Genomic DNA, 27,285 nt, shown 5'->3' with positions numbered 1-27,285 from the left:
TTTAAAAAGCAGAACTAACGAGGTTTAAAAAGCAGAACTAACTGGATAGGGAAAGTGAAGACCCCTTTTAGGTCTTCATGGATGATTATGTCAATCACTGAACTGGGTTGCCCTAGAAAAGGGGCAGTTGTGCTTATAAAAGGTATGAGTTGGGCTTCTTGGAGTGCCTGGGTGGCTCAGTCAATTAAGTATCCGACTCTTAATTTCATCTCGGGTCATGATCACAGGACTGTGTTATTGAGCTCCACATGGGGCTCCACCCTCAGCATGGAGCCTGCTTAAGATTCTCTCTCTCTCTCTCTCTCTCTCTCTCATTCTCTCTCTCTCCCCTCTTCTGCTCTCACACATGCTCTCTTAAAAAAAAAGGTATGAGCTGGGCTTCTCACTTACTGAGTTTGTGGTACCTTTGAGGCATCTGGGAGGTCCCTCCAAGTATGCAACTGATACCTGTGTCTGGAACCCAGTACACAGTATGTGTGGCTGGCAATGGACATAATGCTTGTGGATAAGATAGCCGATAAGAATAGAAGACAGAGACAGAGGAGGGCCTTGGAGCAAGCCTTGAGGAATTCCTCAAGAGAACAGCTGAGGAGTTAAGCTTGAAAAGGAATCAGAGGGGGTGGAGAAGGAACACCCAGTCATTGGCTGAAGACAGAAGAGGATTTTGACATGTGGGTAGCCTTCCTTGGCTCCCAAGTTGGACTCTCTGGGAGGGTCATCTCCAGCCCCGTCAGCCAGTGCCTGACACAGAGATGTGTGTTGAACTGGATATCCACGCTTTCCAAGTGATCTATTGCACAGCCTTTACAAGTGCTGACTTACTTAGGCCTCACAAGGACCCTGTCCATTACTCTCCCCCATTCTTCAGAGAAGGAACCAAGGCACCCAGAGGGTAAATGACCTGCCCAAGTCACAAAGCCAGTGAGTCTCAGGATTCAAACCCAGAGTCCATGGTCTTTATCATCATACACAGGAACACCCTCCCCCACTTTTTGCAGGCTCCTCTTTAGAGAGCAACGATACAATATCAGATAATTTGCAATAGCCAAACTTCACCTTTAGTAACAAAAACATTAGCTCTGAATGCAAACACAAAGTATGGGCCAGTATCCTCTTAAGCATTTGGTAAAAATAATGATGCAGTCTTGACTCTTTTTCCTCCCTCCCCTACCTCCCTGAAGAATTGCTTTGTCACCTTCTGAGGGAGTTCCCAAGCTCTGGGAGGGTTCAGAGAAGCTTCTGAGATCAGGATCCATACACAGGGACACTGGGTCATTCAGGTCTTCCCCTCCCCCCTGGGTGGTGTTAGGAACGTCAAAGCTAGAGTACACTGGAGCCACATATGGTGAAATCAGCTCGGACAGCCTGCACTGCTGCAGATGTTTGTGCAGGGTGGCATTTCCACGTCAGCTGAGCTTCTTGCCTGGGGACTAATATGGGCCTGTTTCAGTTATGACCCAGTAAGTAGACGGTCTGAATAGGGAGTATCTCAGTGATTTTGTATGACCTTGAGAGTTCCTCTTCTTAACCAGTCCTTCATCATCATTCAAACCATGCTTCCTTCCCATAATGTTAATAACCAACATTTCTTTGTTGCCATTGCCCTCACAATTTCAGAGTCTCCTTAAAATTTTGAAAACCTACACTTTTTAAAGTTTATTTCTTTATTTTGAGAGAGAGAGAGAGAGAGACAGAGAGAAAGGGGCTGAGAGAGAATCCCAAGCAGGCTTCACACTGTCAGTGTGGTGCCTGATGAGAGGCTCATACTCGTGAACTGTGAGATCATGACCTGAGCCAAAATCAAGAATCGGGTGCTTAACCAACTGAGTCACCCAAGCGCTCCTGAAAAAGCCTGCATTTTAAATGAAAAAAATATATATTGATAATGCAACCAATCATGTCTTTCACAAGGCTAAACAGTAGTTTCTCTTTGGCTTCATAAAATCCCAGAGCAGCCAACCTTAGAATATGTGCTAGTCACTTTGTATCCAAATAACACTGTGTGATTTGGTGAAAAGCCGTGTGTTTACTGTCATGAAATATAATGTGTGGAAAACATCAAAATGCTATTGTGCAGGCTCTTCTAATAGCCTATCGGAACTTCCTTCACTTCAGAAATGACACACTTTAGGGTAGAACTTCCTATTTTAAAAACCACATAAACTCTCCCACCCATTCCCCTTCCAACCCTTTAGCAATCTGATTATGTAGTATTTTTATTTTCCCACTGTGATTGCCACTTTACCAACAAATATAACCAAGTTCTGAGAAATGCATAGGAATGCAGTCATACTAAGGCAGATTCACTTTTGTTATTTTTCCTTGCTTTTAAGTTCATACATTCAGTATTTTCCCCAGTGTGGCTCTTGCAATTGTGATCTATCTGGAAAATATATTAGTGACCCATGAACAGAACCCAGAGGAAAACATGTTTGCTTCCGTATTGATGTGATTCTTATGTGGATTTTGTAGTTTAAAAAGAAAGCAACTAGATTCTGCAACTGTATTCTTTGTAGAAACCAGCTTTGGTGGGGCTAATCTCATCAACCAATGAATTACACACTGATTACTCTGCTCATTCATTCTCAGCAAATTATAAGCAAAACTTCCAAGAATGATCGACCCTCTCACCTGGGCTTAGAATGGCTTTGGACTCTTCCTTTGGATTTACGTCCATGATGATGATTCTCAACCAGACGACTGATCTGACCAGGCTTCCTCTCATACTATCAGTCTGAAGGGCTGTGGAAGCAGAGGACCTGGGCTCACATTCTTACTCTATAGTCAGCCACCTGAGCTGGACACTTTTGTAGAGGGGCTTCCTTGACTCCTCCCTCTCTTTCATCTGTGACACCTACCCTGCTCCCCCAACCAATCAATCACCAAGTCCTGTCAATTCTGCCTCTTAAATATTACTCAAGGCCACCTGCTTCTCTCTGTTCCTCACTGCCACACCCTGGCTCAGCCTCCATCACTCTTAATCTCTGAAGTTGTCTCCCTGCCTCCATAAATGGGATCATTCCATAGAAGGGCTCTTTTAAAAATGCAGATTTGACTACAGCACCTTTCTGCTTAAACCCCTCAACAGCTGTCCATTACTTGTAGGTTAGAGCAAAGGTACCTCTTTATTACCCTGAAGCCCTGTTCCATGACATGACCTGGCAACTCGGCCTTCTGAGGCTGTCTCCTCCACTCCCACCATGTCATATAGCCATCTCATACAGCTTGAGACCAGCACATACTCTGTGCTAGTTCACTTCCTCACATGAGGTCTCCTGGCATTACTTCTAAGGGACTTTTCTTTGCCCATCTTTGCCCAATTCCTGATTATCCCCAGCATAGAGTGTACAGCCTCTAGAAGCCTGCTCTCCATCCTTGCAAAGTACCTTTATTCTTATTCACTTCCCCAGGTCCAACAAGTGCCTGTCTCCTGAACTTCCTGAACATCCTACACTTGATGGAATTTCTCTGAGTCTATCTCATCTTCCAGCCCAGTGCCCTTGTGGGTAGGGATGATGTGGGTTTTTTTTTTTTTTTTCTGTATCTCCTGCTCAGTACAGAATCTGTCACAGAGTAGGCATTCAGTAAACATTTGTTGGTTGGTAATGGGGTTGGGGTTCTATGTGGTTCTTAGGGTACTGGACTTCCATCTATATCTCAGAAAGCTCTATTTAGGTTTCCACAAATATTTGATTCAAATTTTATTTTTAAAAGATTGTTAAATTATTTTTCATACTTCACATAATAGATTCAAATATGTTACTTACAAACACATGACATACTGCAGATCAACAGGCTAAGTGTGTTACAAGGATAAATCATTTTTGTAAAGACTCTGAATAAATCTTCTGCCATTTTCTGGTTAAATCTCAGGTTATAAGGCTGGTTCCTTTTTTTTTTTTTTAATTTTTTTGACATTTATTTATTTTTGAGACAGAGAGAGACAGAGAGAGACAGAGCATGAACGGGAGGGGAGGGGGCGGCAGAGAGAGAGGGAGACACAGAATCTGAAGCAGGCTCCAGGCTCTGAGCCATCAGCCCAGAGTCTGACGCGGAGCTCGAACTCATGGACCGTGAGATCGTGACCTGAGCTGAAGTCGGACGCTTAACCGACTGAGCCACCCAGGCGCCCCAAGGCTGGTTCCTTTTAAAACTATTAACAGTTTATAGCCATTTATCTGTGTGAATTAGGAATTTCTTTACAATGTGACCAAAGCAGATACCAGAAATAAACTAAAGTCTGAAGCTTTATCAGGTTGCAATGGTTTCCATAACCATGATTTTTTTTTTAATATTTAATTAAAAATTTTTTTTAATGTTTATTTATTTTTTAGAGAGACAGAGACAGGATGTGAGTGGGTTAGGGGCAGAGAGAGAGAAAGACACAGAATCCAAAGCAGGCTCCAGGCTCCGAGCTGTCAGCACAGAGCCTGACGCGGGGCTCGAACCCACGAGCCGTGAGATCATGACCTGAGCCGAAGTCAGATGCTCAACTGACTGAGCCACCCAGGCGCCCCTTAATATTTAATTTTTAAGTAATCTCTACACCCAATATGGGACTTGAATTTACAACCCTGAGATCAAGGGGCTGTAAGTTCACTCCACGCACATGCCACTGACTGAGCCAGCTAGGTGCCCCCTTAACCACAATTTCTATTTTTTCCATTTATTAAAACAACCTGTAATTCTCCTTGGCTGGCTTCACCATATGCAATTACAAGAAGTCTGAAGTTATAATGGAGATGTATACTAATAAAATGTTCTGTTATCCCCCTGATATTTTAGGGATTTCTCTAAGATGTTGTTTGAAAGATGGGTCTAGTACTTTCTTTAAAAGTTTGTAAACTTCTGGCCAAAGGGAAGTGGGGTCCTGGGGCTGAGGTTGTGGCTTCCTGGAGATTCAGCACCAATTCCCAAGGAAACAAAACAACTGCTGGGGACTGGGCCCAGGAAGCAGCTCTGTGTACCCTCTGCACACTGAGGATCCCAAAGGTCTGCAAGTCAGTCTCACTGTCTGCTTTGCAACAGGACCCTCTCTGCTCTGCCGCTGGAAAGTCCTGGGGGAACAGATTCTCACACGCCTGTGTGCCAGCCACTGGGAGGACAGTCCCGTCCCTACAAATCTGCAAGGGGAATTCCAAAGGGACAGAAGTAAGGGGAAACCAGGCCTCAAGCTCCTTACAGGAACCTGGTGGAGCTAAACGGAGAGGCACAGTTCAGGGGCTGCCAGAATTAGGGAGCAGCACAAAGATCCCTTCCTTCTCCTTCCTCCAGATACCGTGCCAAGCCAGTGCTGTGTGTGGGTCAGCTGCCCAACTGGGCTTTGTGCCCTTCCCCTGGTCCCTGTGAGTTTCCTTCTCACTCACTGAACAAATGTAAATTGGGTACAACATGCTGTGTTGGGTCCCCCTCTTGGGGGTTTCTATAGCCATGCTTGTCCAGGGCTCCCTAAATCTCACCCTGAACAAATCCCTCCCTTGATTCTGGTTTCCTGTCAAGCTACTGCCTATCTCATCCCCTACCTTTCATACTGAAACTTTCCGAAATTAAGGATTCTCTGGATTCTCTGCCCGTAGACCATCAGGTCACACTCCCCCAAACTGACTGTAACTGGTTTTCCCCTGCTGCGTGAATGATACCCTTCAAAGGTCATTGGTGACTTCCTTATACTAAAATCCAGCACCTTTCTGTAAGGCCTGCTGGCAACTAGCAACCACTCCTCATCCTTGAGCTATTCTTCGCTTTTATGGCTTCACTTGCGGCTCTCCCTCCAAATCCCTGACCACTTCTAGCTTGTCTCCAAGGATTTTTCGACTTCTTGTTCTTCTCAAGGAAGACAGTTATGTTTGCCAGGGCTGCTGTAACAAGGTACTACAGACTGGAGGTCTCAAACAACAGAAATGTATTTTCTCACTGTCTCAGAGGGTAGAGTCTGAGAATGAGATGTCACCAGTGATGATTTCTCCCCAGGCCTCCTTCTTTCCTTGGACATGGCCATCTTCTCCCTGTGTCCTCACATGTTCCCTCCTCTGTTTTTCTGTGTCCAAATCTCCTCTTCTCAGAAGGACACCAGTGTTATTGGATTAGGTCCCACCCTGATGACCTCATTTTAACTCAATTGCCTCTATAAAGGCCCTAACTCCAAATAGTCACATTCTGACATATTGGGGGGTGAAGACTTCAACACATGAATGCTAGGGAGGAACACAATTTAGCCCACAGCAATAGAATTCCAGATGAGGTTCTTGACTTTTTTTTAATGTTTATTTATTTATTTTGAGAGCGAGAGCACACACGAGCAGGGTAGGGGCAGAAAGGGAGAGAGAGAATCCAAAGCAGTCTCCTCGTTGTCAGCACAGAGCCTGATGTGGGGCTCAAACTCATGAACCGTGAGGTCATGACCTCAGCCAAAACCAGACGCTTAACCGACCGAGCCACCCAGGTGACCAGCCCCTTGACCTTTCTTAATGCTTCTTTCCTACACCCATTTCTAAAGCTTCTCACTATTCAATGAATGCTTTTATTAATTTTTTAATTAAAAAAATAATGTATCTCATTAAAATAAAGTAGGACAATCCTTTAGTGTTTGAAAAAAAAGGTTAATGAGAGGGTATGATTTTCAAGTAACTAATCTCAAAGTTGTTTTCTGAGCTCTGAGACCAAATTCCCAACAAGTTTTCCGACACCTCCCCGTGACAGCTGGTGCATCCCACAATGTGTTCTCTCCACAAACACCATTCTCACTCCTTAACCCTCATTTGTTGGCCAAAATTCCCCACAACTCTTTGAATGACTCCTTTCTTCTGCTTCACTCCATGCCCAAATATTTTGCCCATCCTATATACTCCTCTCTCGAGAACAGCTATGTAATTTGTGAGACCTAGTTCACAATTTGTGGGGCTCTTTGTTTTCAAAACTCAAGAGTTTCAAGACAGTGACAGCAGAGCATTAAAACAAGCACAGGGTACCTCAGAGCATAATCTTATGTGACTGTGAAAGTCGCTTACCCTTAAAGCTGGCCCTGCCCCCTGCATTATCCCTCCCACATCACTCTGCACTCCATCCCCACTGATGCCCTGGATTTCCACGCTGGCCTCCTGAGACCCCACATCCATCACGTCTTCCCCATCCCACTCTATCTGCCTGATAACTCCTACTCAACGACATCTGCACCTGGCATCCTCTGCTCAAAGCCTTTGGTATTTCCTCATTTCCTACCAAACTGGGCACAGACTTTTCAGGCCAGCATTTTAGTCCCTGATTTCCTGACTTGACTCCTACTCATGCCTGTCTGACACAAAGCTTGAGGCAAACGTTCTAGTCACTCTCTTCAGACTGTTCTCCATAGACCTCAATCTCCAAGCCTTGTGCTTCTGAATCCTACCCTTTCCATCTGTGCCATCAGAACCTCTCCAAAGATTAAGGCCTATCTCTTGCAAGAAGTGTTTCCTGGGTCTGGTCACTTCTTTCTGGTCAGCCTCACATGTTCAGGAGCTGTGGTAAGCACTTACTGCACACTTGTCCTTGCCAAGGGCTTGTGTGCTTTTATCCTTTAAACCTCCCATACCCCCAGAGGCAGGTTCTATCACTATGCCCTAGGGAGCTTGGAGGGACCATGTGTTGTACATGGTCCTCGCATGGTGGTGGACCAGGGTTCAAATGCAATAGTCTGGCTCAGAGTCTGTGCCTGTCTTGTGCCTTGTGTGGCTGATATTTGTGCATTTCTTCCATATCCACAGTAGACAATGAGCCCTTTGAAGAAAATAGATCTTTTCATCTTTGATTTCCCTGAGGCACTTCCTTTGTCTCCACATTCAGCCCATATTGCTTATGTGATGGAGCCAGAAATTTTGAAACACTGGGTTAGCCCAGGAAGATGCAATGACCAAATATATTACCTTACATTTCTGAATACTTAGCCAGTTAAGGATTCTTTGGAGTGACAACCCTTTTCAAAAGCAATGTACTTTGGGGACCATTCAGGAAATATATTTGTATTTGTCAATCACACTTGACTTGTGAATTGGTAGATTGAACTCTGTGTTAGCTTACCTACTTTCCTTCCAACTGAGAGCCATCTGAGGGGGTCTTTGATTGGAAGGAGGTAATCCAGCTCCCTCACATTTGTCCTGTTGTTTGGTTTTGTGTTAACCTCTGCCTCCACCTAAATTCCCCCCTCTCGCCAGGGCTAGGCCAACAGAGGGTAAGAGAGGGAGCCAGATTTCTTAGTCTCCCACTATTTCTTTACTTCTCACTGGCACTGGGAAAGCAGCTTCTTCCAGAACTTCTGTGGGGCCCGAATGCAAATGGTTCTCTTCTTTCCTCCTTAGTCCCTTTCCCGCCCAAGAACCAGTGATGCAGAGTGAAAACTGAGGGAGGTTTTAGAGAGAGGGGCACATGGTTAATATTTATATTTAAATAAATGCGTGTGTGTTAAACTTTACCCATAGACATTTGAGAAAATATGTCTTGTAAAAAGGAAGGCATTCTTTCCAAAGCTATTCACCAAAATATTTGCAGTGGTTGTATCTGGGTAGCGAATCTTGGACGCAACGGTCTTAGCTTTTTAAAGACGTATTTAAAATTTTTGTCTATGGCTAAGGTGTATTACTTGGGATATATGTGTTTTGTATTGAGTTGGAACTTTAGAAGCATGTGACATGTAGCCTTATTCCTGTGCCCATCTCCTCACCTCATGCAATTCCCACCCCAGATGCTGTTGGGGGAAACAGGAGGAACTAGGTGCCACCCAAGGGCCTTTGCCTGTGGTCTGCAGGCATGTGAGTGCCTTCGCTGGGCAGAAACATGGTCAGGAGTATACCACTTCCCCTTTGAGTGGGAATTCCAGGACTAAGGTGGTGATGTGATTTGACCTAAGAGGGTGTAACAAGCCTGGAGGAAAAAGGAAATGAGCAGAGCTCTCCTGATTCACCGTCTTGTGTGTTCACCACAGTGCTCCACTTCCTGGGGTTGCTTTTTGCCACAGTTGGGGCCGGTGTCAGCTCAGAGCTCACTTGTGGTTCCCTTCCTGGGACCATGTGAGGTAGGGACAGGGAATGATGGCTCGGGGGTCCTTCCATCCTGCCAACCAATGCCCCCTCTCTGTCCCTCTTGCCCCTCTACTTCAAAAGTGCATCACCTGCCTTGCTTTTTAAAAAAATTTTTTTAACATTTATTCATTTTAGAAGGACAGAGCATGAGTAGGGGAGGGGCAGAGAGAGAGGGAGACACAGAATCCAAAGCAGGCTCCAGGTTCTGAGCTGTCAGCACAGAGCCCAACGTGGGGTTTGAACCTATGAGCTGTGAGATCAAGACCTGAGCCGAAGTTGGACACTCAACTGTCACTTGCCTTGCTTCTAACCTACTTCTCAACCCACTGCAATCTACCCACCACAAGCTAGCATGTTGTTGGCATTCTAGAAACGCTGGTTGAGTTACCAGATCTTTACATGCTCTGTACGCTACCCTGATTCCATGTTGCCCTTCTTGTCTCTGCTTAGACAGAGATCTCAGTAACTCCAGCCCTCTCCCACCCCTTTGCTGGAAACCCAGCCCGAGGGAACAAAAGGGATATCACTTCAAACAACACCATATTTCTCCACCTCAACATTTCCCAGCTTCAGATAAAAGGAATGGGGTGAAAATGCATAAACACAATGGAAACTAGCCAAGGGTGTCTGAAAAGTTGGATACTGTGTCCTATTTGTTCCTAACAGCAGCGTCAGAATGGAGTGAAACCTACCTGGGTCCATGCTCTTGTCACTCATCTGGACTGGACTCCTCTCCCTCCCACTTGCTCTGTCCCATCCTTCTCCACAAAGCCTTCTCAACCCATGTCAGCCCACAAAAGCTACCTGTGACAGTGCTTGTAGTATGACCTCACTGTTCATCTTTTTTTATATGTTTATATCTTATCTGCTCCCAGATACAAAGCTCTCTGAACACTGAAATCATATTTATGGACACAGAAATAGGTGCACAGGTGCATAGGTCTTGAGATTGAGATCTGGGCAAAATGCCCGGCTCAGTCCCATGGTGGTTGTAAGAGAACAGGTAAGTTGCTTGAACTGCTTTGAGGCTTGGTTATCTCATCTGTCAATTAGGCAACAATAATCTCTACCTTATAAATGAAATGAGAGATAAAATGAGAAAATACATCTAAGAGTTCTGGTGATTTAGTTATTTTCCCAACATTTAACATGTTGCCCTCCTTCCCAATACCTAATGCAAGACCTTTCATGTAAATGTTCGATAAACATTTATTGATTGATTAACGGATGGTGAGTTACACTCCATTCCTTCCTGAATCTCCTCTGTGTATCTCAGAGGGTTGGCCCACAGGCATGTATTATGGAAGGGTTTGGATATATGCTTTGGTAGTCACAAGAAATTAGAGATAAATATTACAATCCATCGACAAAGTAGTCTAAATATTTTTTTGTTTGTTACTTTTCCTATATCCAGAGAAAAAGAACATGAAAATAACATGTTTGAGAAAAAGTCCATGCCAATCAGTAGGGCTTGTATGAATTAGTATTCTCTTCCACAAAGAGCTTTAAGAAAATGTAATCTATCCATTAGAAAGTAGGTATATGGGTCAGGGATTTGGCCAGAAACAGACTGCATACTTAAAAGGGGTAACTGTAAAGAGTTTGTTCAAAGATTTCTTTTTCTTTATTATTTACAAAGGGTTGTGAGAAACCAAAAAGGAAAGGTGAAAGAGTCTGTGTTACAACAATGGGGATCTTCAGTTCTGTTAGATCTAAAGGACCAAAGCAAAGGAAGAGTTACTGGTAACCAGCAAGAGCTGTATGTGTTAGAGAAGGCTGCCTGACATATGCTGTGGTATCCATCAGAGGAACACAGACCTGCAGAAAGGGAGCTGGTGGAACCAATAGCCCAACTTTCCTTTCTGCCTGTCCTCCAATGTCCTGCTGTGGCTTCAACCCAACCAAAAGCCAAAGGGGAAGGAGGTATGTTGCTAGTCCATTGAGGTTAGCTTCCTGGGCATAGAGTTGGATGGACAGTGGATCTGAAAGGCAAATTTAAAATATCTAGCATGATAGAACAGGAGAAAGAGAAGTGAAGGGGAATTAGAGTACATAAGAATAGCAACAAAAATGGATACTAGAAATAAATCCAAATATTTTAGTAATCACAATAAATGTAAACAGATGAAAGAGTCTTCGATTGGAAAAACAAAAGACAATCTACCACAATTCCCATTTATTTTTTTAAACATTTATTCATTTTTGAGAGATAGAGACAGAGCATGAGTGGGAGAGGAGCGGAGAGAGACGGAGACACAGAATCCCAAACAGGCTCCAGGCTCTGAGTTGTCAGCACAGAGCCTGATGTGGGGCTCCAACTCACTGACTGCAAGACCATGACCTGAGCAGAAGTTGGACGCTTAACTGACTGAGATACCCAGGTGCCCATGCCATAAGTTCCATTTAAAGGAGACATATCTCAAGCAAAAGATATCAGTAAGTGGAGAATAGAAAAAGATACATCATTAAATACAAATTAAAGGAGGACTTCTCTGGTAATACTAATATCAAACACAACAGAATTTAAGGTGAAAATTTTTTATGTAAATGAAGAAAGAAAAACACCAAGAAGATACAAAATTATGAAATCATAACTACTTAATAATATAGTCTTAAAATATACAAAGCTAAAATTGATGGATTTACAGGAGTAAAGTGACAAATCTACAACCATAGCAGGAGATTTAAAAAATTTTTTTTACTGTTTATTTATTTTTAAGAGAGAGAAAGAGAGAGAGAGAGACAGAACATGAGTGGGGGGAGGGGCAGAGAGGGAGACACAGAATCCAAAGCAGGCTCCAAGCTGTCAGCACAGAGCACAACGTGGGGCTCGAACTCACAAACTGTGAGATCATGACCTGAGCCAAAGTCAGACACTTAACCGACTGAGACACCCAGGTGCCCCAATACACTTACCTGACTGAGCCACCCAGGCACCCCAGTATAGCAGAAGATTTTAAAGTGTATCTCTCAGAACCTAACAGATCAAGCAGACCAACAGTTATAAAAATTAAGTCTCCCTAGATTTGAACAAACCATTTAAAAATGGTTAACTCTAGTGAGTAACATAAAGGCTCCTGCACCTATCAAATAAACAACATACAGTTTTTTCAAGCACAAATGGAATATTTTCACACTGATCACACTAGGCCACAAAGGAAGTATCTATACATTTGAATGAATCAACACCATAATGACCACCATCTCTGAAAACAATGCAATATTAGTGATTATTAGAAATCACCAGTAGGGGTGTCTGGGTGGCTCAGTCAGTTAAGCATCTGACTTTGGCTTAGGTCATGATCTCCTGGTTCATGAATTCGAGCCTTTTGTCGGGCTCTGCATTGACAGTGCAGAACCTACTTGGGATTCTCTCTCTCTCTCCCTCTCTCTCTCTCTCTCTCTCTCTCTGCCCCCCCCCCCCCCGGAGTCTCTCTCTCTCTCTCTCTCTCTCAAAATAAATAAATAAACTTAAAAAAAATCACCAATAAAAAGGTATCCAAACCATTTCTCCCATGTATTTTGAAACTAAATGGAATACTTCCAAATAGTTCATAATTTAAAGATGAAATTCAAGAGAAATTATAAAACATTTAAAACTAATAGTTTTGAGGGGTTCCTATATGTCTCAGTCTGTTAAGCATCTTACTCTTGATTTCCGCTCAGGTCATGATCTCAAGGTTCCTGAGATCAAGCGCCACATTGGGTTTCATGTTGACAGCATGGAATCTGCTTGGGATTTTCTTTGTCTCTCTCTCTCTCTCTCTCTGCCCACCCCCCACTCATGCTTGCATGCATGCATGTACTCTTTAATAAATAAATAAACCTAAAAAAAAGAAATAATCTTAATGAAAAAAAACTAACAGTTTTGAAAATTCAACTCTTTGGAATGCAGCAAAAGAAGTACTTACGGGAAAATCAAAGCTTTAAATACATCTATTAGAAAACAAAAATGACTGTAAACTAATGAAGTGAAAGTTAAATTCATGAAGCTAGGGAAAAAACAACAGTGATTTTAGTATTTATCTTAAGGAGTGTTACACTTAGATGGAATGGCATATATATTTGTATAGTTTCATCCAATGTGTAGCTCTTTTTCAGTGCTGTAGCTAATTAGCTTCCTTGGTGGTTGGCACATATTAGGTGCTTAATAAACATTTGGTGAATGAATGGATGAGCGAATGCCCAAGAAATTTCCTATTTTCAAGTACCCATGTTAAAAAAAAATGTGAAAATAGGGGCACCTGTGTGGCTGAGTCAGTTAAGTGTCCAACTTCAGCTCAGGTCATGATCTTGCAGTTCATGAGTTTGAGCCCTGTGTCGGACTCTGTGCTGACAGCTTGGAGCCTGGAGCCTGCTTCAGATTCTGTGTCTCTGTCTCTCTCTGTCCCTCCCCTCTTTGGACTCTGTCTCTGTCTCTCTCTCTCTCTCAAAAATAAATAAACATTAAAAAAAATCTCTTAATGTAAAAATACAAAACAGGTAAAACTAATTTTAATACTATATTTTATTGAGTTAATTGTATCCAACATATTATCCTTTAAACAATAATCAATATAAAAAATCATTGGGCTATTTTATACTTTTTTTCATACTAAGCCTTAAAAAGTCAGTGTTTATCTCATACTTAAAGTATATCTCAATTCAGATGCTAACTTTTCATCAGAAACACTTGATTGGTTTTTAGATCTCCTAAAATTGACCACTAAAAAGTATTTTCAGAGGTGCCTCGGTGGCTCAGTCAGTTGAATGTCCGACTCTTGATTTGAACTCAAGTCATGACCCCAGGGTTCTGGGACTGAGCCCTGCATGGGGCTCCCAGTGAGCACGGAGCATGCTTAGGATTCTCTCTCTCTTTCCCTCTACCCTTCTTGCCTCCTTCATCACATGCTCTCTCAAAACAAACAAACAAACAAACAAACAAACAAACAAAAACAAGATAGGGTTGCTTGGATGGCTCAGTCGTTTGTGTCTGTGAGTTTGAGCCCTGAGATAGGCTCTGTGCTGATAGCTCAAAGCTTGGAGCCTGTTTCAGATTCTGTGTCTCCCTCTCTGCTCCTCCCCTGCTTGCTCTCTGTCTCTCTCTCTCAAAATAAATAAACATTAAAAAAACCCAAAAAACAAAAAAGTATTTTCATATTCCAACATTTGAAACTTACTTAAACGTTTTCCAATAACTGAATTGTCAGTTTTTAGGTTTAAATATTAAAATTAGGGGCACTTGGGTGGCTCTGTTGGTTAGGCATCTGACTCTTGATTTTGGCTCAGGTCATGATCTCACAGTTTGTGAGTCCAAGCCCGGTTTTGGGCTCTGCGCTGACAGTGTGGAGCCTGCTTAGGATTCTCTCTATCCCTCTCTCTCCCAGTCATGCTGCTCTCTCTCACTCCCTCAAAATAAATAAACTTAAAAAAATTATAAATATTAAAATTAAATAAAATAAAAAATTCAGGGGGCACCCGGGTGGCTCCATTGGTTAAGTGTCCAACTCTTGATTTCAGCTCAAGTCATGATCAAATGGTTTGTGAGATCCAGCCTCTTGTCGGGTACTAATAGTGCAGAGCCTGCTTGGGATTCTTTCTTCCTCTCTCTCTCTGCCCCTCCCCTGCTCATGCTCTGTCTCTGTCTCTCTCTCTAAATAAAGAAACTTTAACAAATACAGTTTAAAAAAAAATCAGCTCTTCAGTCATACTGGGCACATTTTAAGCAGCCAACAGCCTCGTGTGGCTAGCCAGAAGCTATAATATTAGACAGAGTAGTCCTTGTCCATAAAGGTATTCATGGAACAAAGAACTGTGTTTTCCAAAGTATTCCTCCTTGACTTGTCTGCTAGCCTATGTTAAGATATGGAAGTTTCCATTCTGACCTCAGTAAAAAGAAACTTTCCTGCCTAAGTTACTATGTAGAAGTAAGGTAGCTCTGGACTATCAAAGTTACCCCTCTCTCAACAGCCTATGAAAATTTCTATTTAACAATAGCACTGATCACTTTATATTCTTTCTTTGTCAAGGATCAGTAAACTACACTTCCAAAAATATTAAAACCTTATATAATGGAAACAGTAGGGTAGTTTGCAAATGAATTAATAGCACTGGATTTCAGAGGACCCCAGCAAGAAAGTGGTGAGAATTCCCTGGTATCCTCTAAATTGAATGCATCTGTGAAAGGAGTGGAAGGAGAGCTCATGGCAACACTGCTCACTGTGCTTAAAGTCCCACCTCCCATCCTCCAGGGCTCCATGACAGGCCCAACACCAACACACCACACCACCTGTCTCCTCCTTCCCCTGCTTGGCTTGGTCAGAAGGGAGGGCTTATTTCAGCCAAAGAAACTCAACACCCCAATCAGGTAATTCTTTCCGCTTTGGCGTAAATTCAAGATGTGCAGAACCCTTGGGAGGCTCTTCACCACATGGCCATGCCCTCTTTGCCTCTCAAGCTTTGTCCTTTCACCTTGTGGAAAGAAAAACTCAGAAAAACTGTTCAAGGGCTCTGCTTTTGGCACTGCTACTGACTCACAGTGAAACCTGGAGCAAGTCTTTTTGGCTGAGATTCTAAAACAGGAATAAAGTCTTCCCTACTTATATCCTAGACTATTATGAAGGTCAAAGGAGACTATGTATTCTATGTAAAAATACCTGGAAAAGTAGAGAGTACTTTATTGACCTAAAGTATCATTTTAAAATCATGTTGCCTGCAAGTTTCCCCAAATATACCCAAGAAAGACTTAAAAGGTAGGTAAACCCAACAGGCCTTCTCATTTCTTGTTGGGAATATAAATTGGAATATACTTTTTGGAGGGAAATGTGACAGTATCTATCAAAATGTTAAGTGTTCATACCTGTGGAACCATAAATCCCATGTCTAGGAGTAACCAGAGAAATACGTGTGTCAAAGAAGATGTATGTGCAAGGATTTCACTGAAGCACGGTTTGTATTAGGAAAAATTGAAACCCGCCTGGAGTTCCAACCATCATAGTAATAAAGAGAACTATGCAGCTGCTACAGAATGAGGGAGACTTATGTATATCTATGCAAATGAGACCATATGACATTCTGATGTTTATAAAAGCAGATTACAGATAGAATACATTAAATAGTATAAATATATTATTCATATTGCATTAAAACTATGGAAAACATCAGTAAATGACCTTTTAGGAGACAGACTCTGGTAGACCTTTCACTTTTTACTTTTGTTTCTACACCGTTTAAAGTTTACATTGAGCATATGACACTTTTTTGATAAGCAAAAGAAGTAAAGATGTTTCCATCTTAAAAAAAACAATAAAATAAAAAATTATACCAAAAATGTGCTAGGCATTAGCCTAGTCATTTGAAATCATTTCATGATTTAATGATTAGTGATTAAATCATTTGAAGTGATTTAAAGATATGGTCCATTTCCTTCAGGGAGTCACAAATTAGCCAGGCATATTTAAAGGAAAAGAGCAGTCCTCCTTACACTCCAAATAATTATCTCCATCTTTAAAAAATTTTTTTAATGGTTTATTTATTTTTGAGAGAAAGACAGAGCACGAGTGGGGGAGGGGGCAGAGACAGAGAGGGAGACACAGAATCCAAAACAGGCTCCAGGCTCTGAGATGTCAGCACAGAGCCCGATGCTCGAATTCAGGAACGGTGAGATCATAACCTGAGCCAAAGTCGGATGCTTAACAGACTGAGCCACCCAGTCACCCCTAATTATTTCCATCTTACAATAAAATTTGTAATTTTATTTTTACATGGTTATATGAGATCTTTTCACTATTTTTAAAACTTTTTTAGCTTTTGAAGTCCCAAGATATATTTACCCTTACTTTTTCTTTGTTCATTCAAGAAGTATTTGTGATACACCCCACAGCCAAGGCACGGTTCCATGTGCTATGGTGGAACTGAGGGTTATCTTATTCTGACCTTGGGGAGTTTGCAGTCTGATGGGAAACACAAGAGATCTGTATACAGAATAACAATGCAAGGGAGAAAATGACAAGTGCCCAAAGAGATAAACTAGATAATGGATTCTGGGCCCTCAGAGCGCAGGCCCTAGGGAATATAACAGGCAAGAGGATGGTGAGCCATTTGTGATTGGAGGCAGTGGCCCTGCGGCATGAAGAAGTGGTGGGATTTGGAAAAGTATCATTTTCTAAATATAGAAATGAATTGAGAAATGTATAAGAGTTAAAGCAAGTACCAAAGCTTACTGCTGTTTTTATTTCCAATGACTAAACCGACACTCTTGCCACATACCTATTCCTTTGTTGTTGTTTAACCAGAGGGAAAGCATGTGAACTTGCTGCCCACTGTTGGTCTACTATTCTCCCTCTCCAGCAGAAGCACGACCCAAGGGTGGACCTTCGGAGCTCTGGCTGAGTTCTGGGTGTTGGTTCAGTTACTACCCCTCAACCCATAAAAGGAGCTCTTGGATAGATTATTTTTGGTAACTGGAAATCTCTGAACAAACTTGATCTCTGAGCTGAGTCAAAAGTCATGTCTCTGTGCAACCCATGCTCCACCTTTTGTATATCGGGAAGCAGCTCATGTTCACAGTGGCCTGACACACAGCCAGAGTGATGGGTGTGTGGAGCCAATCAGTGCTGTGCTCCACAGAACCAGGCCCTTGAGCAAAAGGCTCCTCTGTGAAACAGCAATTCTAACCATTTCCTCCTAAATCCGATTTCAACATTCTAGAATGTCCCTCGATAAAGACGCTCATTTTCTTTTTTCTTTGTTCTTACGACAGTTTAAGGAAAGCTTGCATGAAGGTTACCTTTTCCTCTGGTAACAGTGCTGAGTCTTGACAACCAAGAGGGGCCATCATGTGACTGGTAGCTTTGACTGAGTAAAACATCATTCTAGCAAACATTTTGGGAACCACTGAGACTATGGGCAACAGATGTTCATAGACACAGTTAGCCAGGATGGTTTTCTTCCAATCTGTTCTATAGATAATTATTAAGCAGTTGATATGTCCCAGGCACAGGGGATACAAAGATGAATGAATGACCATGACCTGGTCCTTAACCTCTAGGCATCTGCGTTTCAGGGGAAGAGACATTAATAGCTACCATTATTTGGGTCCTCTTCAGGGTCAGATGTTATGCCATTATAGTTTCAATCATACTCTACAACCCTGCAAGATAGGGTTTGTTAGTTTCTTTCCACAGATAAAGAAGCAGAGACGTCAGGCAGCACAAAAGAGGTACACAGAGCATAGAAGAGACCAAGTAGAGGCTAGAATGGGATCTGTCCCACCAATGAACTAGAAATGTACACAAGACCCACAGTGAGAAGCAAGAGAGTGCACAGAAGCCGACAGTTATGATAAAATAGATAGGACTGTAAGAGGCAGGTGGAGAGGTAGATAAGCATTCTGGAGACATGAGAGGTCTATAGGGAGAGAGTCCCGAATCCCTGTAGCTGGACAGAGATAGCAGGACTTGTGACCAGGAAACATGCAAGAGCTCTGCTTCCAGGGCAGAGATGGTATGAGCTCAGTCTTCTCTCTTTTATTCAGTAACCCAGCTGTACCTCAGTCAGCCATCTTGAAGCTTCAGAAGGACAAACACAAGAGGTAGAAGGAGCATACTAATCTACTTTCCTGGAAGGGTGATACTCCACTGGAAGTGACTCAGCAGAATCACTTCATGTCAAGCAGAGCATATTGTGTGCCTGCCACAGACCAAATACTCCAGTGGAGGGAGTGGGCCAGTAGTCTGGTCAAATTTGCACTGGTCTGGGGTGCCTGAGGGGCTCAATCAGTTAAGTGTCTGACTTTTGATTTCAACTCATGCCATAATCTCGCAGTTCATGAGATTGAGCCCCATGTGGACTCTGTGCTGGCAGCTTGGAGCCTGCTTGGGACACTCTCTATCTCTCTCTCCCCCCTCCCCTTACCCCTCCCTTGCTCACCTACTGTCTCTCTAAATAAATAAGTAAATAAATAAATAAAACAAAATAAAATAAAATAAAATAAAAGTAAATTAAAAAAAATTTTTTTGCATTGTCCCAAGAGATTTATTTACCTTTCCCAAAGCTCCACTGGTAGTGGTTGGACTTGATCTGTGACATCGGGCAAGACACATTTCCTGCAAATGCTTTACTGACTCATCTGTATAATGTTCAGGGTTGGATAGGCTGATTTCCAAGGTCCCTCTCTGCTTTCCATGTCTACAAACTTAAGTCAGCATTTTGAGAAGGAAGACAAATTCTTATACCTCTTTACCTCTATTTGATGAGCTATTTTTATTGCAATAGTCAAACTTAACATGTGGAAAGAAGTATCCTAAGCCCTTAAGCATATTGTTACACAAGGGGGAAAAACTCTATCCTAAGCCCTAAGTATATTGACAGAATATAGAAATGTGGGTTTTGAAGATCTTAAAAGTGGCAAGTGTCAGAATGCAAGTTATAATCTGGGTTCTATCACCTATTGGCTACTGAACTTCAGACCCACTCTTCCCAAACTCCAGTTTCTACATCTGTCAATTGCAGTAAAGCATCTTACTGTGCAGAGCTGTTGCAAAGATCAAATAAGATGATAAATATAAAAGAGTTTTGGGTAAGACAAGAAGCTAGACAAGTGCATGTTAGGAATAGAATTTCCAGTATTAAATTCCTGATGGTCCAAGATTTGGCTGGCAGGCAAAAGACAAGAGGCAATGTATTATGGGTGAACAAGGCCAATTATGGATCAGGGCCCAGTAAAGTGGGGGAAAGAGCTTGCTGACAAAATGAGAATTGGAAAAAGGGGGGATTTGATTTCATTTGAGAAGGGAGAGAGTAATTGGGAGCAGTAAGAGTACTTCAGAGGAAAGACAGAACTCCATTAAGCAGTTTCTTCTTTATGTAAATGTATCTCCTCCTATGGGAAACCAAGCACCGGGGTCAGGAGTGCTGGAGTTCATGTTGCTTCTCAGATTGCTTACCTTGGGATCATCTGGCTGCCCCAACCATGGCATTTAAGGATGAGAAGACAGACCAGGGAAGAAGAGATGACTTACCTGAGGTCACAGGAGTGGAAGCAAACTCAAAGGGCCTAGTGAAGGGAACCCTATCAAAGAGTAAAAGGCACAATCCTTGCCTGAGATGGGAGTCTGAGCCTTTGTAGAAAGCAGATCTCACCTAATTCTAAAGGGTTGTACAGGGTCCCACCAGGAAAGGATTTTAATCTCCAAGAAGAGAGTTAAGAGACTCTTGCATGAGAAGCAAGTCAGAACCAACAGGACACAGATGTATATCATATGCTGTATCAAGCTAGGTTCAGTGATGATAATGTAAATTTATATATTACCCCCCCCCCTTTATACAGGACTATACAATAGATTCCTCTTGTTATGGTAAAGCAATTTTGCACTCAATATAGCTTCCCTAGGCACAGGATGTGCAAATGAGTCACTCACAATTGGTTTGTTGTTGTTATCCGTACTAAAATGGTAGAAATTATTATTTTATAATACCATTATGGCTTTTATGTACTCAGGGCCTTCCATGTGTCCTATCCTGTGCTAGTATGTATATACCTTCCAATCTGCAAAATGACCTGGTTACATAGATATTTGAAGATGAGTAAACTGATGTTCAGAAAAGTTAGGTAATTTGCCTGAGATCACACAGCTGGTAGATAAGTGGAAAAGCCAAGGTTTAAACTCAGTTATGCCTGGTTCCAGAGCCCAGCCAATGTTAGTCCCACTAAATGCATGGTGCTTTAGGACACAGTGATGGCAAAGAAGCAAAATAGCAACTGCAAAGGCCAAAACTCTGGACACTCTATAGCAAAATCATTTAATTAATCAAAAGTTTAAACTTAAGTCAGTGGGGTGCCTGGGTGAGTTGGTTAGTTGAGCATCTGACTCTTGATTTTGGCTCAGGTCATGATCTCGTAGTTCATGAGTTTGAGCCCTGGGTCGGGCTCTGCGCTGATGGTGCAGAGCCTGCATTCTCTCTCCCTCCCTCTCTGCCCCTCCCCCTTTCAAAATAAATAAACATTAAAAAAAAATAATAAACCTAAGTCAGCAATCAAAACCATTATTTCTGCACTGTACCTAGCTACTGTTCTATTTAGTTCAAGACACCACATCCTAAGTTTATCAAAGAGAGCAAGTATGCCACAGTTAGCAGGCAGTCCCATTAACACAGGATCTCAAAGTAGATGAGGATCCATGACTGTGGGGTGTTGAGCATGCCACAGGAAAATATTCTCAGGTAGCATTAGGTGAGTCAATTCAACAGACACGTTTTGAGCATCAACACTTTCTAAATCTTGTGTATGCTACCTGGGAAGGAGTGGTTGCTTCATAAGACTCACAGGTGACATGTAAGAAGACAACATCATTATATTTAAATAATGCTTGTTAAATGTTTTGGAACTCTTTGTAAAGATAATCTTTATTAGCTGATTCAATTTCATCCAGTTGGGTCATATTATAGAAATGGTTTAAAGAAGCCCTATTTTTATAACATGACTTAAAAGTCTAGAAGAAAAAGAAATAAAGAAAGAATTAATAAGTAATAAGCTTGGAGACATGAAATGTTACCTTAGGCAAGATGAAGGGGTATGTAGTGGCCCAAAACAGAGCAGTAGGTAATTGTCTCCAAATTGCTATTATGGGGATGGTCAGAGGTACAGGCCACAGATGGGAGCTACCTCGTCCCGTGCTGTCTCCAAGGGCACTCGCTTTATCCCCTCACAAATGTCAGAAACCCTAGAAATGAGGTGGTAGGCAAACCAAGCTGGAAACATTCTAATGAGGGTAGTATTGAGTCTTAGGGGTCACTGAACCTATTTCAGGAACCTCTTCCTTTAAAAATATTCATTAATAAAAAAATAACATTGATTAATATTTACTAAGAGCCAGGCACTGTGACAATATCTACAGATACTATCTCTCTCTCTCTTCCACTCTCTCTCTTTGTTTAACCAACTACCTTGTAAATTAGGCTTTAATATCTGATTTTTGGACACGAAAAAAAACCCCAGAAACCCAGAGTAAGGTTAACTTGACCCAAGTTTACATATCTAGGATTTTCACCTTTGCTTTTCCCATACTAGGGCCCAAGCACTCCCCTCCATCTCATACAACCTTCCTCTCTTTAAGCCAACCAACATTTACTGAACCTTCACTCTGAACAAACTGTTGTGGAGGAATTCAAGAAAGCAAAAAAAACATACTTCCGGAGAGCAGAGAGCTTAAAATCTATAACAGCAAACAATTCACACAAGAAGAGAACAACATCACTACAAGATAATTACAAAGATAATTAAATGCATGAAAAGAGGCCCTGGTGGCTTGCACATGGGGGGTGTTACCCTAGGCAGAGAGGGAGTGATGCAGTTCATCCCTGAACTTGGAGGAGCAAAACTTAGATGGGAACAGAGGTGGGGTTACATGTGTTCTAGCAGAAAAGACTTTCCGCAGTAAACTTGCTTGTTCCGGAGAAAGGACTACAATCTTGGTACTTCTGCAGTCTGGGAAGAAACAGCATGAGCATTCTGGAGACATTCTGAAAGACTTGCTACTTCTTTTTAGTTAAAAGAAGTACTGAGGCAAAATTTACATAGAGTGAAATGCACAGATCTTAAGTATAAATTCGGTGATTTTGATAATATGTACACATGTGCAATCACTCCAATCAAAACATAAAAGACACATGTTACCCCAGAAACTTCCTTCATGCCCCTTCTCAATCTCACTCCTTACCCCTAAAGGCAACCACTGTTTTGATTCTATATCCACAGATTACAAGTTCAAATGAAAAGAATATGCACTGCTGTGCATTACTTTGTGTCTGCCTTCTTTTGGGCTGCATAATGCTTTTGAGGTTAGTTCATGCCATTGTATTAGTTGTTCATTTCTTTTCAGTTCTGAGTAGTGTTCCATTGTACAACTGTTTTGTTTATTCATTATTCTGTGGTGGATATCGGGGTTGTTTCCAGCGTTGGGCTACTATGAATGAAATTGCTATGAACATGGTTGTTTACCATTTTAAAATCCATTTTCTAGTCTCTTCTTTTTCTCTCCTTTACTCTGTGAGAATTTAAATGACATCCTGCCTTAGATACCAAAAGAGCTGGAGCACAAGGCCCTTCCTTGTTAGGGTACTCACACACACAAAAGGCTTCATGTTCAGATCTAACTGTACCAAATAAGGAAAATCAATATGTGGATTTATTTTATTTATCAAGAGTTTTGATAAACTTGGGTAAAACTATTTGCAAGAAGTTATGGAAGTAATGTGTTACAATTTGTAACTCATGGCAGTTTTTAGCTGCTCCATATTCTAACTACTTTGTGTCTTCCTAAGCAATGCTGTAGTAAGAATTTCCCTAATACATACACAAGGATGTCTCACCCATCCATCTATGAACCCATGTTGTTAAGAATGAAAGAAGTGGGGGTCCTGGGTGGCTCAGTTAAGCGTCTGACTCTTGATTTTGGCTCAGGTCATGATCCCAGGCTCATGGGATCAAGCCCCATGGAGGGCTCTGTGCTGGGTGCGGAGCCTGCTTAAGATTCTTTTTCCATTCCTGGATTGCTCTCTCTCTCTTTCTCTCTTTCTCTCTCTCACGCTTAAAAAAAAAAAAAAAAAAAAAAGACACCGTCAAAGCCTTAGGAATAGACTAGGAATCAGAGAAGCTCAGACTCCTCATAAGTGACAGTGATAATACACCTTAAAAATTCTATGGGAAATTATTTCAAAATCAAAATTCTAGCAAATGTCACTGGAGGGTGAGGCTAGAATAAAATTTCTAAAACTTGGTCTCACTTTTCACCTCCCATGGGTGTTTTTGTTATTGTTTGTTTGTTTGTTAAGGAATGCTGTGCTCTATGGAAATGAGGGAATGATCCGAGCACAGGCAAAGATGGGATCCAGGAATAGGCACTCCAACCCAGATGAAAGGAAAGGGTGTCTTGTCCCCACACTGATGGTTGGGGATATCCTGTTGTGACTTCAGAGCAGCAGGCCTGGAGTGCTACCAGTTCAAGTTGAGACAGGAGGACAGAGGGTTATAGGAGGGGGGACCCCAGGGGAAAAAATGAAATTAATAAATTACCTATTATATTTAAACATATTGAAAAATAAAAATAAATAACAAAAAATAAATATATTGAGAGGAAATTTACATTTTGGGACATTAGTGATTGGCACATAAAAATCTAAAAAGAAAAATTAAAGCTGCTATTCTCTTAAGAAAGCAAAAAAAAAAGATTGAGTGAGAAAGAAAATATAGATAATTATAGTACATGACATGGCTATGTCATGACATGGCTAAGCTTTCAGTAATATTTCCAAAGTCATAGTAATATCAATACTAGATACTGATTTGTACTGCATGCAAAAGCAGAATAGGGGCACCAAGATGGCTCAGTCAGTTAAGCGTCTATTGATCTCCACTTCGGTCTTGATCTCAGGCTCATGAGTTTAGTTCCCACGCTGAGCATGGAACCCACTTAAAAAAAAGACAAAGCAGGGGCGCCTGGGTAGCTTAGTTGTTTAAGCCTCCAACTTCGGCTCAGGTCATGATCTTGCAGTCTGTGAATTTGAGCCCTGAGTCGGGCTCTGTCCTGACAGCTCAGAGTCTGCCTCAGATTCTGTGTCTCCTTCTCTCTCTGCCCCTCCCCCACTTGTGCTCTGTCTCTCTCTTTCTCAAAAATAAATAAACATTAAAAAAATTTTTTTAAAGCAGAATGTATTTATATGGGGAGGGAAAGTGTAATGTATGTGAGTGAATTATTCTCTTCCACAGAAGACAGACAAAAGATAACATCGAAGCAAAAAAATAAACACTACTATATGCAAGTTATTTTAAAAATATGGAGGCAAAAATAAAAATAAACAGCCAAACTAATTGGAACTGGGAACCTCTTGAAGTGGTAATCAAGGTTGGGGAGGCTGGCATCGGGACTCCTGCTTTTGTTACAAGGTTGTACAATGATTTCACTTTTTATTTTTTTAAATAATTCCACTTTTTAATGTATGTGTATAACCTTAAAAATGGGAATTTTCTAAAGCAAAGAAAAAAAGGTATAGGCTTCTGGACATTTTGGTGTCCAGAGATATGAGCACATTGAATAATACAGGATGTGATGCATGTAAAATGCCCTGATCCCACCGGACACAGCCACCCACAAGTTCAAGGACTCCCACCTATCTCTGGTTCCTCCTTCAAAGTTGTTTCACAGGTCACTAAAGGCAGATTGGTTTCTCTTTGGCAGTTTACACCCAGTGACCATGCTATAGCTACAGTACTATCTTTTTTAGTGTGTGGAAGAAATGCATAGGTTGCCAGGCGAGTGAACTAAATGTTATATTTAGCCGGGAAGATAACATATCCCTAATGTTTGGATTTATCAAAACAAATTCCAGATGGCAGGCAAGCCACAGAGAGAGGGCCATCTGGTAAGTTAAAGCAAGGCTCATTTTTTTAAAAGGTGAAAGGTAGTAAATGTCAAAACTTCCTATAGTGAAAATACATCTATCTGTTGCTACAATTGGAGGAGCAGTCCTGAGCCACATGTCTTACATGTGCTAATTTAAATATCTGTGACATTATGCTTTTTCAAATACCTGACTGATTTTTTAATGATCTAAAAAAGACTTAGTGAATATAGTAAGATTTTATTGTATACCTGCTAAATATATATTGTATGATGGCAGCTGTAGGCATTAATAAAACCATTTAACAGACTCAACAATTACACAAATACTTTGAAAGTATAAACTAATAAAAACGGAAACAATTTTTTTCAAAATGATTTAAGATGTTGCTGCCATTTTTGATTTAGCTCAGCAGTGTATTTTTAGTGCATTTTTCTCTTTGACAGAATGTTTCTTGCACATATTTTCTTCCTTCTCCATTCCCACTGCTCCCCCTGAAACTAATCATTACATGCCTGTATTTATTCACGAGTTTCCCACCCCCTCCCTCTGGCCCCACTTGCACACAACTTCCAGCTTAATCTTCTTTAAACATTGCTCTGTTTATATAACTTCCTGGCTCAAAAAACAGTCAATACCTCTCCAATGTCCAGAAGATAATGTGCAGGCTTCTACCCACTGACACCCCCACCTTCCCTATTCTACACCTTGGATGTGATTTCTCTCATCTCCCCAGGCCGCAGCCAGGCTATCACCCAGAAGAACTGGAGCTCTGCCCCAATCTCAGTGCCTCTGGTGGGAGCCCTGATTCTCTTTGCTGGGCCTAATAGTCTTCCCCCCCCATGAGCTGAATCTAATAAGCCGTGTCCAGCATGAAGGTGAAAAGTGCTCTAACACGAAGAGGCTTCTGTGGTTGAGCCCACCTCCAGGTCAGCTTCTAGGGGTGATGTCATTAGCCTAGATCTTATGTGATGGAAAATGTTGGTCATCTCAATAATGGTCTCAATAATGGTCCCCCAAAGATGTCCTTATCCTACTTCCTAGAACTTGTGTATTTTTCACCTCACATGGCAAAAGAGACTTTCAGATTCAAATTAAGGAATCTGAGATAAGGATTTTATCCTGGATTATCTCAATGGACCCAATGTAATCACAAGAGTCCTTATAAGAGGGAGGCAGGAGGGTTAGAGTCAGAGAAGATGGTGTGATGACAGAAAGAGAAAATTTGAAGATGCTAAACTGTTGGCTTTGATGATGGAGGACAGGACGATGAACCAAAGAATGGAGGCAGCCTCTAGAAGCCAGAAAGGGCAAGGAATGGATTCTCCCCTAGAGTCTCCATAAGAATCCAGTCTTGCCTACCTTACCTTTAATTTGGACTCCAGAATTGTAAGATAATACATTTGTGTTGTTTTAAGTTACTAAATTTGTGGTAATTTGTTCTGGAAGCTAATACAACCTCTTTGTAGGTTCTCTTGGTTCCAGCCCCAATAATCCTGGCCTGTACTCATCTCTCCCTTGGCCCATAGTGAAGTCCCAGGAGGTTAGGCTGAAACTGATATAGGTTAAAACCTATATTAACTACTAGTCACATGTGGCTATTTATATTTAAACTCAACTAAAATAAAATAAAATAAAAAATTCAGTTCCTCTGTTACACTAGTTGCATTTCAAACGTTTAATAGCCACATAAGGCTAATGACTATGGAACTGGATAGTGGAGATACTGAATAATTCCATCATCACAGCATGTTCTATGGATAGTGCTTGCTATGATAATATGTTGTATACCACTAGTTTTCACAAGCCACTGAGTTCTTTATTCTGTCTGGTTTTACCTTTCTCCAATGGGCCTCAG

At 41.6% G+C, this 27,285-nt stretch overlaps 1 protein-coding gene across 11 annotated transcripts in view; it reads right to left on the bottom strand.

The window, feature by feature from the left end:
- RFX8 (regulatory factor X8) overlaps positions 1 to 27,285 on the bottom strand; it is a 254,901-nt gene that overhangs the window by 203,716 nt on the left and 23,900 nt on the right. For 3 of the 11 annotated variants that reach the window (XM_042981150.1, XM_042981151.1, XM_042981153.1), the window contains one exon: positions 2,632 to 2,742. The exons of the other annotated variants lie outside the window; for them this stretch is intronic. The gene's annotated coding sequence lies outside the window, so the exon portion shown is untranslated. The remainder of the gene's footprint in view (positions 1 to 2,631; positions 2,743 to 27,285) is intronic. 11 annotated transcript variants of the gene reach the window in all.

The sequence above is a fragment of the Panthera tigris genome, chromosome A3 (genome assembly GCF_018350195.1).
Source record: "Panthera tigris isolate Pti1 chromosome A3, P.tigris_Pti1_mat1.1, whole genome shotgun sequence".
Lineage (NCBI taxonomy): Eukaryota > Metazoa > Chordata > Mammalia > Carnivora > Felidae > Panthera > Panthera tigris.
This window is presented reverse-complemented; position numbering and strand designations above follow the sequence as displayed.